This window comes from Schistocerca serialis, chromosome 1 (genome assembly GCF_023864345.2).
Source record: "Schistocerca serialis cubense isolate TAMUIC-IGC-003099 chromosome 1, iqSchSeri2.2, whole genome shotgun sequence".
Taxonomy (NCBI): Eukaryota; Metazoa; Arthropoda; class Insecta; order Orthoptera; family Acrididae; genus Schistocerca; species Schistocerca serialis.
This window is the reverse complement of record NC_064638.1, coordinates 904,082,292-904,097,360: the sequence shown is the minus strand read 5'-3', so window position 1 is coordinate 904,097,360 and position 15,069 is coordinate 904,082,292.

Below are 15,069 nucleotides of genomic sequence, written 5' to 3'. Positions count from 1 at the left end.
ATAATACTGAATAACCAACAGCATCATACCTACAATTACGAGATGCTGCATATTACTAATAGAAGTACATTGCTGCAAGTGGAAAGAATTACACCATGAACATCTTGACCAAACGACAGCAATGCTTGTGGCTCATACTGATCAAAACTGCATTTTTTATACGAACGTTAGTACTGAAAAAGCCATTCCTTCAGATGAAGAAGAGTGTCAGTACATGATGGTTACTGGACGTGTCAAAATGGTGCTTTTCAGTTGGAGATAACAACACAGTTTGCCTAGAGGAAATGTGCATGCAGCTTATTACCATCCTTCTGAATATGAAAAAGTTGAATTCATGGAATGAAGAACATGGCAGTAACATACCGACAGATTGCCCAGACTGTTAAAGTGAGTATAATGACTGCAGAACGATTTGCAATAAAATGGACTAGGGATAACAGTGTGCCAAGAAGACTAGGCGTGGGTTCGTCCAGAACGACTACACGGCGTGAAAATCGTAGAATTGTTCTATTGCTCTCGTGTATGGATGCATTACAAGTGAAATGTGGGTAGAGTTCACAGGCAGAGCGTAACAATAAACTGCCAGCAACAGATTACTGGAAGCTGGGTTAAAATGTCGAGTTGACATTTATTATTTGACGCTGACTCTAACATATACAATGGAAATGCCGTGTGGCTAGGGCCTCCCGTCGGGTAGACTGTTCCCATGGTGCAAGCCTTTCGAGTTGACGCCACTTCTGCGACTTGCGTGTCGGTGGGGATGAAATGATGATGATAAGGACAACACAACACCCAGTTCCTGGGTGGATAAAATCTCCGACCCAGCCAGGAATCGAACCTGGGCCGTTAAGCATGACATTCAGTCGCGCTGATCACTCAGCTACCAGGGGCTGTAGAACGAGAGTCAACCAGGATATTAAGTGGCGTTATGTGATGTTCAGAGATAAGTCTCGTTTAAATTTACAGCAGATCGACGCCAACGTATGAATAGATGAGCTTTCACCAGAAAGGCCAAAGGCAGTAGCGGTTCTGGAGACCAGTTCTTCTCCAAGTCCTTGAATCGTGCTGGTGTGGGAAGCTATTCGATGTGATAATAGGGCTGATTTTTGTAATTGTCTATGGAAGGATTAATTCTCACCGCATCTGGTGACGCCTAAGGGCTGAGGATGACATGACGTCCAGTCGGTACCATTGGGCTTTCAAGGCCTGTTACGACAGCATATTCTTTAAAAATGTGGTGACGGTAAATCCTGCCGTCGTGTCCATAATGAGCACGGTACCAAATGGCATATAAATGACGCATTTCAGCAGGCTAGAGCAAGATACCATTCTGCAGTTCACTCCACAAACTTCTTGAGGAATGCCTGAATCCTTGAATAAGCTGTCTGGTTCCCTGATTGGTCACTGAAAGAGCATGTCTGGGATGTCATTGGGAGACAAATGGATTCATACCAGCCTCCAGCCAGCAATCTTCGTGAAATGGAACAGTGCGTGTTTCAAGTATGGGATGATACTCCTCAAGATAAAAACTCGGTGGATGGTTTCTTTCATGCCACAACTCACAGGGGTCACATGTCATACAGACGCCGATGACGGACATCGGTTCGAATGGAATGAAAGTTTCCTAATGTAATAGACTATTTGATGACCGTCTCCACAAAGTGTGGTAAATATCGGACCTGTATGGAATATTTCCATTTCCATTAATAATGTAGGACATTTTACAGCTAATAAATTTGAAGTAAGATACCTGAGGTCGTATAAATAGCGAATCGCCTTGGCAACCTTATTTTTTTCCTTCGTATATCCGTAAGAGAATGTGCATGTTAGTTATAATTAAACTTCCACTGCTTGAGCCAGTGTGGACGAAAATCTATTTACTGTACGATCACTCAACTTTATAGGAATGATGTTCAGACTGTGGTTGCAGGATTTGCGGGCGGCCGGTGTGGCCGTGCGGTTCTAGGCGCTTCAGTCTGGAACCGCGTGACCGCTACGGTCGCAGGTTCGAAACCTGCCTCGGGCATGGACGTGTGTGATGTCCTTAGATTAGTTAGGTTTAAGTAGTTCTAAGTTCTAGGCGACTGATGACCACAGATGTTAAGTCCCATAGTGCTCAGAGCCATTTGAACCATTTTGCAGGATTTGCGTTGTATTGCACTGCATTGCATTGTAGTGTTCGTGTCATGACATGCCGTTAGGCGCCGATACTGTTATGGGGACATCGGTTTGAAACACAAGCATCATTACGTATTTCTGTTCCAGACAGTCAACAAGATGAATAGGGGCTTATTCGTGAAGTTGTTTTATCAAAACAACAGCAACAGTGTTGCTTTTCTTCGCAAGTGTCTGTGCATTAAAGCAATACGGAGAGGTCATCTTCCCACGCAGAGGTTGAAGAACGTGATTCAGAAGTTCGAATTAAGCAGCGATTTGAGAACTGCACCAGAAACTGTTGAAGAAGTTACTGTTACCATGGCAGACAATTCTGGACTCCATATGCGATCTTCAAGCAGTGCACCATCTGTGGCACGACAACTGAACAGTCCGTGGTTCACCAATCGAAAAGTGCTTAAAACAACTGTGAAATGGTTTAAACACAAACTTCACATTATTCATCAACCTTTGCCACATGACGCACTCATTCGAGCAATCATTGCTCTTACGGTTTTTGAAATGGTTGATGTTGACGGCCTGTGTCGTTTGAACATTTTTGGAGTGATGAAGCACACTTTATGCCCACTCGAGCAGTGAACACTCACAATGGTTCCATTTGGGGATCGTCATCGCTGACAAACATTCATGAAATTACCATGCATAGTGAACGCGTCACTGTGTGGTGTGGCTTCACAGCAAGGTTCATGATTGATCCATTTTTCTTTGATGATCTTGGAACGAAACAATCAAGAACAGGCAGTGTGAACGGCAGACTTTCCTGTGACCTGTTTCGGCACCATGTGATCCCTGCTCTACGGCAGAGAGGCGCTTTGGACTCAACTGCTTTGATGCACGATGGAGATGATCGTCACAGTGAGCAACGTTTGTAACTTGGAACGTAAACAGTGTACGCAGTTAAAACATGTTACCCTCTCATGTCGAAAATAAAGGTATTCTTTCAATGATTTATTCGTTTATTCTCTTCCGCATGTCCTTACAAATCTTAGACCAAAATTTCATTGTCCTGCGATCACGGGGCTCTTCCCACATAGCGAAAGTTTAATTATAACCACCTAGTGTCCGCCTTCGGTTGCTGAGTGGTCAGCGCGACAGAATGTCAATCCTAAGGGCCCGGGTTCGATTCCCGACTAGGTCGGGGGTTTTCTCCGCTCAGGTACTGGGGCTGTGTTGTCCTAATCATCGTCATCTCATCCCCCTTGACTCGCAAGTCGCCAAAGTGGCGTCAAATCAAAAGACTTGCACCCGGCGAACGGTCTACCCGACGGGAGGCCCTAGTCGCACGACACTTACTTACCACCTGGTATTTCTTGTTTCATTCATGGCTTCTTCGTCTCTAACTGTAGCAGTGCCCGGCAATTCCATACTCAAATATTGGCTCTGAGCACTATGGGACTTAACATCTAAGGTCATCAGACTCCTATAACTTAGAACTAATCTAAGGACATCACACATATCCATGCCCGAGGAAAGATTCGAGCCTGCGACCGTAGCGGTCGCGCGGTTCCAGACTGAAGCGCCTAGAACCTCTCGGCCTTTCGCATCATATATCAGGGCATGCACTCCGAAACGTAAGTGCACGTTGTATGTGGCAGTTAAAGTTTCTAGATTGTACTACCGGTACCGAACCGTCTGAAAATGGCATTTCTGATTATTTCTGCCACCAGCTGCCAGGACCGACATGCTATAAAGACTGAAAACTCAGAGAAATCAGTGCCAAACACGTCTAGCGTCTGAGCCTGACGTTGTGAGCGAACAGATATCTACATGTGTAAGGTGTCAGGCAAATCCAACACCTTCCATGAAAACCCTGACATGATAAGCAAATCCAGTAGTATGTCACATAGATCCGAATAAATCGTGACATTAAATTAACCAAACGAGTGAGCAAATGGAATACCACAGACTAACACAAGAATGCCTAAATGCATGTCATACCTTCCCACCGTGAGACAGGCGCAGTTCCGAGGGGAGAAACGAGAACAGAAGCCGAGAGCAGAACCGTGTTAAACTGGAAGGCTCTACGATAAGGGACGGACACCCACGTCGCCAGCTAACCGCTAGGACCACCCCCAGCCCATGTTAAAAGCTAGAGCCCTCCAGAAGAACAGTATAGATCTTACGATAACACAAAATAGGGCCACACTACCCGCAAGTTTTAGTGTGAGACTTTTTTGCGTCTCTGTTACGTCAGGACCACCCCCCAGCCCATGTTAAAAGATAGAGCCCTCCAGAAGAACAATATAGATCTAACGATAACACTAAAAGGACCACACCAGCTGCAAGTTCTAGCATGAAACTTTTTCGCGTCTCTGTTACGTTGCAAACTTTAATATCATTGCCCCACCACGAAAAGTATAACGTTTCTCATTGGATGGACAGAATTTTTGTAGGCGAAGCTTAAGGTTAACATTGAGACCCTGATTGGTCAGATGAAAACACAGCCAGATAGTTTTTTTAAACCAACTTCGGTAAATTGTAGTAAGGAGAAGTTAGGAGAGAGTTGCTTCCGAGACGACGAGGTGAGCGGAGCTGTGCTGCCCGCGGTCCCCTGACGAACACCGACAAGGTAATGATCACACGCGATGCCGCATAACAGCGCATAAAGCTTCACTCAGAACTGCAGAAGTCTCATCTGTTACACCCCCTTTTTGCGTAATACTAGTTTCGATCGTCAATTAAAGCTCATGGTGTTCACATTTGCCACTTGAAGTAAAAATCTGAAACGCGATGATTTTTCTGTTATATAATTATTGAGAAGCCACATCAGCCACTGTAATTTACGACAAGTTAGATAAGTAAATAAAGATAATTGAGGGTCACTGTAGACCATTTTGATAGGTTTCTCTTTTGCGAAACTTAATTTAAACCTAGATTATAGATGTGATATGCCGTAGGTCATCCTTCGATCCATTGTAGAACTTGGAAACCCATTCAGGGAATATTCGTTCACATTTTTGTTGAACGCAGTTGGTTTTTACCATCCTGTGTTAAAACATTTCCTTTTATCAATAGTGCAATTTATAAACAATGTTTTGTGAGTAGAATAAAATTTCCAATGGTAAACTTAACTGCTTTTTTGACGTTATTTTACCAGCTAACTAAAAATAGGAAAGCCTTGAACCCCTTCCACTAAATTTAGTTAGTATTAAAATTCTTTTACAGGGAGTGCAGTGGAGCTGACGCTGAAATCATTAAGTATTTGGTTATATCATCGCTAGTCTCACTGAACTCTTCTGAACTCTGCATGTCATGCGTGGTCTGACGTCTCCTTACCAGCAACAGGTCCCAGGTTCAAACTAGTCAATTCCCTAAAAAACACACTCAGAGCGTCGTGGCACGTAAGTGGTAGGGAGACACGATATAGAACAAACAGACATCACGCAGAATGTTAAAAAATGGCGACCCTGCCAGGATGGTAAAATACCATGATTGAAGGTCGACCACATGCCTAACTAGGTCAGAAAAATATCCTGTTGAAACATTTTCGTAATAAAAATTTTTTTTCTTAAAGTTATACATAGTCGAAAACAGTAGCTGCAGCGATAGATAGTAAGAAAGTATTCAATAGATAGTGAGACATTCTAGCAAAGATAATAGCATAATTAAGTTATGAATTTTAAAAATTGTTAGAATTAAGTTTTCCCTCCAGTGTAAGCGCACAGGTGGCGGATACATCGTTGTTAAGTTGGTTCTGACCCAACAAGTAAGTGAATTGATTGTCAAGTCGTGTGTGCAAAAAGTTTATGAAACGAGTGAGATCGTATGAGCGCATGTTGACTCGAATTAGGGCGCGTGAATTGCTTTTAAAATAGAAAATAAGGGATTCGGAAAGATTAGCAATGGCAAATCGAGACCTTGACCGAATTGAGGTAGAGACCCAGCATGAAAATAGACAGAGAATAGAGGACAGTACAACAGACGATGCAGTATCTCGAGAAATAGGACATTTAACTCACCATAACGAGGATAATGTACGTCAAGGCCTAGAAAACATAAGTCAGCATACGACAGAGGAGCAGGAAAGTAGAGAGACAGTCGATGAGGACTCGAACTTGCGTCTTGAATACGTAGAACCCATAGTACAAGTAATCATAGCTCCCTCACCACAGAGTACAAGGTACGCGTGCAGAAACGTGTCACAGCACAGTTCAATGCAATCGGTTGCGAACCAACATATGGGCGAAAACACAAAGCGTAGGACGTCGGAAGAAAACGCAATAGGACCCACCAATCTAGCAGAATTATTACAACAAATTACGGAAACCATGACAAGGCAAAATAATGAAATAGCGAACCAAATTCAAATTCAGAATGCAGAAACCACGAGAAAAATGCGTGCGATTAAAGAACAAAACAAAAAAATTCAGTTACACCTAAATCATATTCACGACGAGGTAAAAGAATCTCGAGAAGTGATAGAAAACTTAATAACAGCTCACAATCTATTGAGAACAGACATTGACAAGGTACAAGCGGACGCACAAACATTGCGTAATGACATTCTGGACGAGATCGAAACGTTACGTAACAACACCCAGGGAGAAGTCAAGAAACTAGAGAAACAGATAAACGTAATTACTAGACAAGCAGCAGGTACAGCGCGTGAAATTGTTGAAAACAGTGTGCTACAAAAACGTATCACAGAAGCAGCGCTGAAAAGATATGATAACCGCATGGTCAAAATAGAAGCGCAAACGAAGCGACAATTTCAGAAATTGCGAACAGAGTTGTTGCAAACCATTGAAGAGCGTAGTGAACAGGATCGAACAAGCACAGAGTCTGCAACCACATCCGTATCTGTAACAGCACCGGAAAAACAAGCAATTGACGAAGATATTACGCATTTGCGATTCCAATCACAGGCGGAAAGTAACGTACGTGAAATCAGACAGCCTGCACAGCAACAAACACGTTTCTAAATTCTTGATGAACAAACGTCATCACAAACACATGCGGAACCACAAATGTATGTTTCAATACAGTTTGGATCGTGCAATGAAGCAGCAAGGTTAGCCAGACAAGATACCGAACCAATACCTGGCAATGGAAAGCCAGGTCGCGAAGAGTACAGTGCAATGCATTCAGCTACACGTTCACAACCGATGGAAGAAAATTACTGCGTTCCACTCCAACGATACTACGCAAGGGTAGGCGAAAGTTCGGGTGGACAATATCCAATGGATCTACCACAACCGGAAAGAACGACGGGAGAAATGATCAGAAAGAAAAGTATCGAAGAATCGCGAATTTCATATGGAACTATGACGAAGTACGACAACGATCATTTCCTCACAGTCAGAAAATTTCAACACTTTCGAGAAGGAAACTCATTACATTCACGAACTTTTATTGATCAATTCCGAGTAGGATTACCAGAACACTGGATGCTAGCACACAAATTAGACTTTATATGTGCACACATGTCAGGAACAGTCGCAGAAACCATGCAGAATGTTGCAGCGACATGCCGATCGTACGACGAATTCAGAGAGAAGTTTCTCTCACGATATTGGTCCAGCGAAGCACAGAACAGAGTGAAGTACGAATTATTACAGAACCCATATTTTGAAAATTCAGCAGAGAAGAGTCCCGTGAAATTTTTCGAATTAATGGCAAAGAAAAATCAATGCTTCGATGTACCATACAGTGACGGAGAGTTGATTAAATTATGCGCGATGAAGCTACCATTCAAATACCAGCAATCATTAGTAGGTCGTCGAGGCAATGACGTCGAAGCATTTAAAGGTATTCTAAGGGAACTAGAGTTCATATTTTCGGAAGATGACGCAAGAAAAAGACGAAGCGCACGTGAAAACTAAAGCAAAAAACAGTGGAATCCACAGGACACAGTACGAAGAAACAATAATTACGAACCATGTGATAACTTCGCACCAAGAAACGACAATAGATTTCAACAAAGAACCGGTTATGGATTTAGAAGAGAATATGGCAATAACTATAATTCACCCAGGAACGGCAACAACTATACAGAGAGAATAACGATAACCGGAACGGGTACTGGAGAACCAATAGACCGACAAATTATCAACACAGAAAGCACTATCAACAAGCTGAACAAGAAAAGAGAATACAGATAGAAGAGGTGGAGGTAAGACCACCAAACCCCGATAAACTTTCGAATTGACAGCTAAGCGCCCACGCCAAAGAGAATGACGCACCGACCCAGGACAATTGCAGCACCTTGAACAGAGAAGTAAAATTCTTATCACGAGAAGAGAAGAGGGAAGAAACAAATCCGCAGGGACCAGATGAAAACGAAGACAAGAAAATAACAATATCGTGTTGGGACGAAATTAATTGGGAGAATACTGACGAGGAAGATGAATTACCAGAGGCATGCACAACGAATGTAGGAGGAAAGGACGAAGTAATGAGTATTGCAGAGCTGTTTGAGATGGAAACCAGGGAAAGCGAATTCAATGAGGATAATGCGCAGTCGACAGAAGTTGACAATAAGTTACGAGTGGGCACACAACCCAACGTATATAATGAAGGAAGTTATGAAGCGATAATTACAGCATTTAGATGCGATTATGTGGAAGTAGCGACGAAGAAGGAGAACATAGACGAGGATGAGGAAAAAGTAGAGGATGTTGGAAAAAGTGTAAATGAAGGAAGAAATAGAGAAGAGGAAATAAAAGAGAAGTAGCAGTCGAAGCTTATCCTACAGAAAGTTCGAATTCACAAGGGAAATTCCTAAAAAGACTCATGTATGATTCAGTGGAGGATTCGTTGATGCAAGAAGAAGAAGAACAGAACCAACCCTTTCAAATTCAACCAATTGTGAAGGCCATGGTAAAGCATATCCCAGTCAATATTGTAATTGATAGCGGAAGTGAACTGACTGCGATCTCAGAAAATTTATTCATGCAGTGTAATGCCAATGAGGAATTGCCAGTTCTGAAAACACGTAAGATTAAAGTAAGAGGTCCTATTAGAAACAATGCTGCGGAAGTTACGAGACAAACAAGGTTAACTCTTTCGTGTAAAGGTCAAAAGATCGAAGCCAACTTCGTGATTATACCTAAACTAACTTTAGATTTAATTATAGGTGCAGATTTTTTAAATGAGAGACGAGCGATAATAGATATGGGGAAAGGTGGCGTAACATTCGGGAATGTCACCCTTCTCTTTGAGCAAAAGCTAAAATTAGAAGAAATACCAGTTATAAACAAACAATTATGAATGATGTGAGATAAAGAGGATGAAGAATTAGAATGCTATGCACAAACGGGGGAATCGCCTCAACTCATGTTAGAAGTCCATAAAGAAATCGATGAAAAATTGCAAGAAGTTCAAGGTATTTCAGAACACAGTAAAAGAGAATTAGAGGATATTTTACGAGATAAAGCAGAGGTATTTTTACCTAAGACTGGCACTATTAAACTCTTTCAGTACAAGTTTGAAGATTAATTTTATTACTGGTAAATAATCAGCACAATATTTCATAATTATGTTGCAGATAAAATCGTCACAAGAAAGAAGAATGAAGAGAGAGGAAGGCAGGGAAAAGAAAGTAGTTTCAGTAAAAACAAAAACAAAACTAACATCAATAGTATCACAGATTAAGGTGAAGGAATAAAATGTAGGTAGTCTAACAGCATGAAATACTAAAATGCTATACACCATGACACTACACAAAAAATTTAAAGAAAAACGAATTTGAAGAATCTTTTAGAAGTTATGACTCAAAATATCTTAGAATTGTAACATGGAAAGGGCACCGAAATTTGTAAAGCTTTTAAGAAAGGCGTAAAACCGTGTAGGTACTAGACATATGTTAGATGATTATAAGTAAAACTTTTTGTAAGAACCATTGTAAAAACTCCAGCAAGGACAAGATGCAACGGCCCACTAGTTGCAATGAGAGAAGTATCAAGAAAGAAAAGGATGTAATTAGCAAGACATGATTCCTACAAGGCAGAAGCGTCGAGAGAAAGGAAAGGACAGCGAGACCAACAGAAAGCCCTTGTATCAGAAGTGGGCCGTAAATCTGCCCACTAAGCGGAACCCTGCTGGGACAGGACACGGAACCACACAGTGGCAGAGACACGACAGGACACCGAATGCCAGAAGGGACCGGTGCAGGGACTGACAAGCTAACACCAGACTTTCACCACTCATAAACCCTGGAACTCCCCGACTCAGTGGAGCGAGCAAAAAACAGCCCGACGAGAAGACTGCTTGGGGAAGCCACCATTGGCAAAAAAAATATGTGTAAAAGTCACAATACTGCTATTAAACAGTACACTGATGCACAAAACTGAAGAAAACTTCCACAAAGTAAAAATGACACGCCCAAACAATTTATCAAACTGTTACTAAGAGGAGAACTTCAAAGCGACTAGTTATTAATAAATATTTCCATATCCTGCCCAGAGAAGACTCAAGAAGCAAGTAAGAAGCAGAGAAAAAGCAGGAAGAACAGAAGTTGAAGATTCGCAAGATTGAGACCAAGAAAGAAGATGGGTGAAGAATAGACGACATACCTTCCCAAATCCCTATCCTATTGTAAACTAGTCGTCTGCGAAGTATTACAACGAAAAATGACCACTTTCAGCGACACATAACGATGACTTTCACGCATACAAAGCCAGTAAACCATGAGATTCTGCACTCACAGCTCCATTCCATTATGGGACCTCCACAACAGCAACACACACTTGCAAAGCCAACACGGAACGACGAACAAAGCTGTACATCAAATACTTGCAACATCCATCTCGCCCAAGTCCATCACCTTCATGCAAAAAACATTTGCCAACCTCATGCTTAAACATTCATAGGATTGTGTGAATGTGTGAAATCAAATTATGTGGTGTAGGAATTGTGCAAAAGAAACGTGTGAAAAACTAAATAAGTTAAGCACACCAGACAGCTAATAAACAACAAAACAACAGTCACTGACTATGGACTTAAGTAAAAAATAGACTATCGATAAAAATAAGTTATCAGTTCTGAAATGGACAGTATATAAAGAACAAAAGTAAGGCATAATAAACACTAAAACTATATGCCACTTATTTTCTCCTCATAAAAATAAAACAATAACTATATTTTACTTACTTTCTCCTTATAAAAACAAAGAATAAAAAATTATCTTGTTGAATGTTTCCCCTTTTTTTAAATATTTGTACTGTTTGTTAGGAAAATATCTCAATACTTGCGTATGTATATTTCTTAGTCAAAGTATTTCTTGGAAATAATTCTTATTTGTTAGTGTAACAATCTAGAAACAAAAACATTTTACTTGTTCATGGTGTTTCGAAAATGTGTTAGGAATAGATTTTACTTAATTACTACATTTATAAAAACAATATTTGTAAGAAAATCGATGTGAAAGACTCCTCACTTTCGATAACAAGCTTCTAAAAAAACAAACTTCACAATTAAATAAAGAAAGAAAATAATTAAAAAAAATAATAATTATAATAGAATAAAAATATTCTTCCCTAGTCAATATGAACATATTTTTAACAATAATGTGGAAGAATATAAAAATATAAATTAGTAATACAAACTAGCATAGAATAGAATAACGTGGCTGAACAGTAGGCAACAAAATATAGATAATGGAATAATTTTTGACTGAATTAGACAACGATTCAATCATTGCCTAACTTCAGTGCAAAAATTAAGTTCAAAGGGTGGTGATATGTAAGGTGTCAGGCAAATCAAACACCTTCCATGAAAACCCTGACATGATAAGCAAATCCAGTAGTATGTCACATAGCTCCTAATAAATCGTGACATTAAATTAACCAAAGTAATACGAGTAACGAGTGAGCAAATGGAATACCACAGACTATCACAAGAATGCCTAAATGCATGTCATACCTTCCCACCATGTGACAGACGCTGTTCTGAGGGGAGAAACGAGAACAGAAGCCGAGAGCAGAACCATGTTAAACTGGAAGGCCCTACGATAAGGGACGGACATCCACGTCGCCAGCTAACCGCTAGGACCACCCCCAGCCCATGTTAAAAGCTAGAGCCCTCCAGAAGAACAGTATAGATCTTACGATAACACAAAAAGGGCCACACCACCCGCAAGTTTTAGTGTGAGACTTTTTCGCGTCTCTGTTACGTCAGAACCACCCCCCAGCCCATGTTAAAAGATAGAGCCCTCCAGAAGGACAGTATAGATCATACAATAACACTAAAAGGACCACACCAGCTACATGTTTCAGCATGAAACTTTTTCGCGTCTCTGTTACGTTGCAAACTTTAATAACATTGCCCCACCACGAAACGTATAACGTTTCTCATTGGATGGAGAGACTTTTTGTAGGCGGAGCTTAAGGTTAACATTGAGACCCTGATTGGTCAGATGAAAACACAGCCAGATAGTTTTCTTAAACCAACTTCGGTAAACTGTATTAAGGAGAAGTTAGGAGAGAGTTGCTTCCGAGACGGCGAGGTGAGCGGAGCTGTGCTGCCCGCTGCCCCCTGACGAACACCGACAAGGTAATGAACACACGAGATGCCGCATAACAGTGCATAAAGCATCACTCAGAACTGCAGAAGTCTCATCTGTTACACCCCCTTTTTGCATAATACTAGTGTCGATCATCAATTAAAGCTCATGGTGTTCACATTTGCCACTTGAAGTAAAAATCTGAAACGCGATGATTTTTTTGTTATATAGGTATTGAGAAGCCACATCAGCCACTGTAATTTACAACAAGTTAGATAAGTAAATAAAGATAATTGAGGGTCGCTGTAGACCATTTTGATAGTTTTCTCTTTTGTGAAACTTAATTTAAACCTAGATTATAGATGTGATATGACATAGGTCATCCTCTGATCCATTGTAGAACTTGGAAACCCATTCAGGGAATATTCGTTCACATTTTTGTTGAACGCAGTTGCTTTTTTCCATCCTGTATTAAAACATTTCATTTTATCAATAGTGCAATTTATAAACAATGTTTTGTGAGTAGAATAAAATTTCCATAGCTGTTGATATACTTTTCAGGATGTGACGTCGTGGTCCAAGAACTTTTCTGCTCCTCACGTGTCGGCAAGACTCAGCAGAGCAGCGCCTCTGAGGAAGTCCAGCGCAGCCTGGACGAAACGTAAGGAGCAGAAAAGTTCTTGGACCACGACGTCACATCCCGAAAAGTATATCAACAGCTATGTCATCCAGTCATGAAAGCCTTCATTCTACAATAAAATTTCCAATGGTAAACTTAACTGCTTTTTCGACGTTATTTTACCAGCTAACTAAAAATAGGAAAGCCTTGAACCCCTTCCACTAAATTTAGTTAGTATTAAAATTCTTTTACAGGGAGTGCAGTGGAGCTGACGCTGAAATCATTAAGTATTTGGTTATATCATCGCTAGTCTCACTGAACTCTTCTGAACTCTACATGTCATGCGTGGTCTGACGTCTCCTTACCAGTAACAGGTCCCAGGTTCAAACTAGTCAATTCCCTAAGAAACATGCTCTGAGCATCGTGGCACGAAAGTGGTAGGGAGACACAATATAGAACAAACAGACACCATGCAGAATGTTAGAAAATGGCGACCCTGCCAGGATGGTAAAATACCATGATTGAAGGTCGGCCACATGCCTAACTAGGCCAGAAAAATATCCTGTTGAAAAATTTTCGTAATAAAAATTTTTTTTCTTTAAGTTATACACAGTCGAAAACAGTAGCTGCAGCGATAGATAGTAAGAAAGGTAGTGAGACATTCTAGCAGAGAGAATAGCATCATTAAGTTATGAATTTTAAAAATTGTTAGAATTAAGTTTTCTCTCCAATGCAAGTGCACAGGTGGCGGATACATCGTTGTTAAGTTGGTTCTGACCCAACAAGTAAGCCGTGATAATCTCCAAGTTGAAGAACGTATTGGCCTCTGGTGGTCGTCATCTCCGAACTTGTATTCTGTAAGAAGCAGTCGAATGCAAATGAGACCACAACCTCTTCATCTCGGAATAGCATTTTCACCCACATCTTAAATTATTTGTTGGGGTATTCCAATCTCTATCTTCTGCTAAAGATTTTACCCTTTACAGTTACCTCTAGTACAGTAGAAGTTGTTCCATGGTATCGTAACTAGAGCCGAATCATCCTGCCCCTACTTCTTGTCAGTTTTTTCTGCATGTTCCTGTCTTCGCCGATTCTACAGAAAACCTCATGTCGAGTGAGCTTTTCTTTTCTTTTTTTTTGCGTCGACTAATGTAGTCCAGGTGTTATAAACGTTCTTTCTCTTTTCCAAAACAAGTGGCAAGGTGCTTCCACATCAGACCTCGTTGTATTAGGCGACAGAAGCTTCCCCCCCCCCCCCCCCCCAAAAAAAAAAAACCTATTATCTTTCGCCAAATTAAATGATCTGACTTTCGCAACTTTAGGTGTTACTTCTAAGAACTAAATAAAAAACGAAAATCTGGATCACGTGGTGACAACTGACATAGGAAGCAAATAGAAAATGAAAAGAAATTCTTACAAGCCAATTTCTGTTTTAGCTGAAAGTGTACGTTATGATATAGCAGGATCAACTGTTAACATGAAATAATTTAGGCCAAAGAAACCATAAGTTTTCTGTTGCAGGCAGTTTGATACCGGCAAGTTGCTTGCTAACGATCTTTGACTGCTGAAGAACGGTGAATGTAACAATACTATGTAACTGTACAGAGATAACGCAAAAGAAATTTACATTGTGTAGACACTAGAGGGCAGAAAGAGAGCGAGTACGCGTCTAATGCTGAGTGTTTGATATGATACAAATAGAGGCTCTCTTTTACATCAGTGCTCTACCATCTTCCTTCCCTCTCGCTATGCTTTCGCGAGTGTAACGAGTCTGAGAACGATGGCGTCGCTTTCTGCTCGTCCATTCGTTCTCTCTCATTGCTTCATGTTGAAG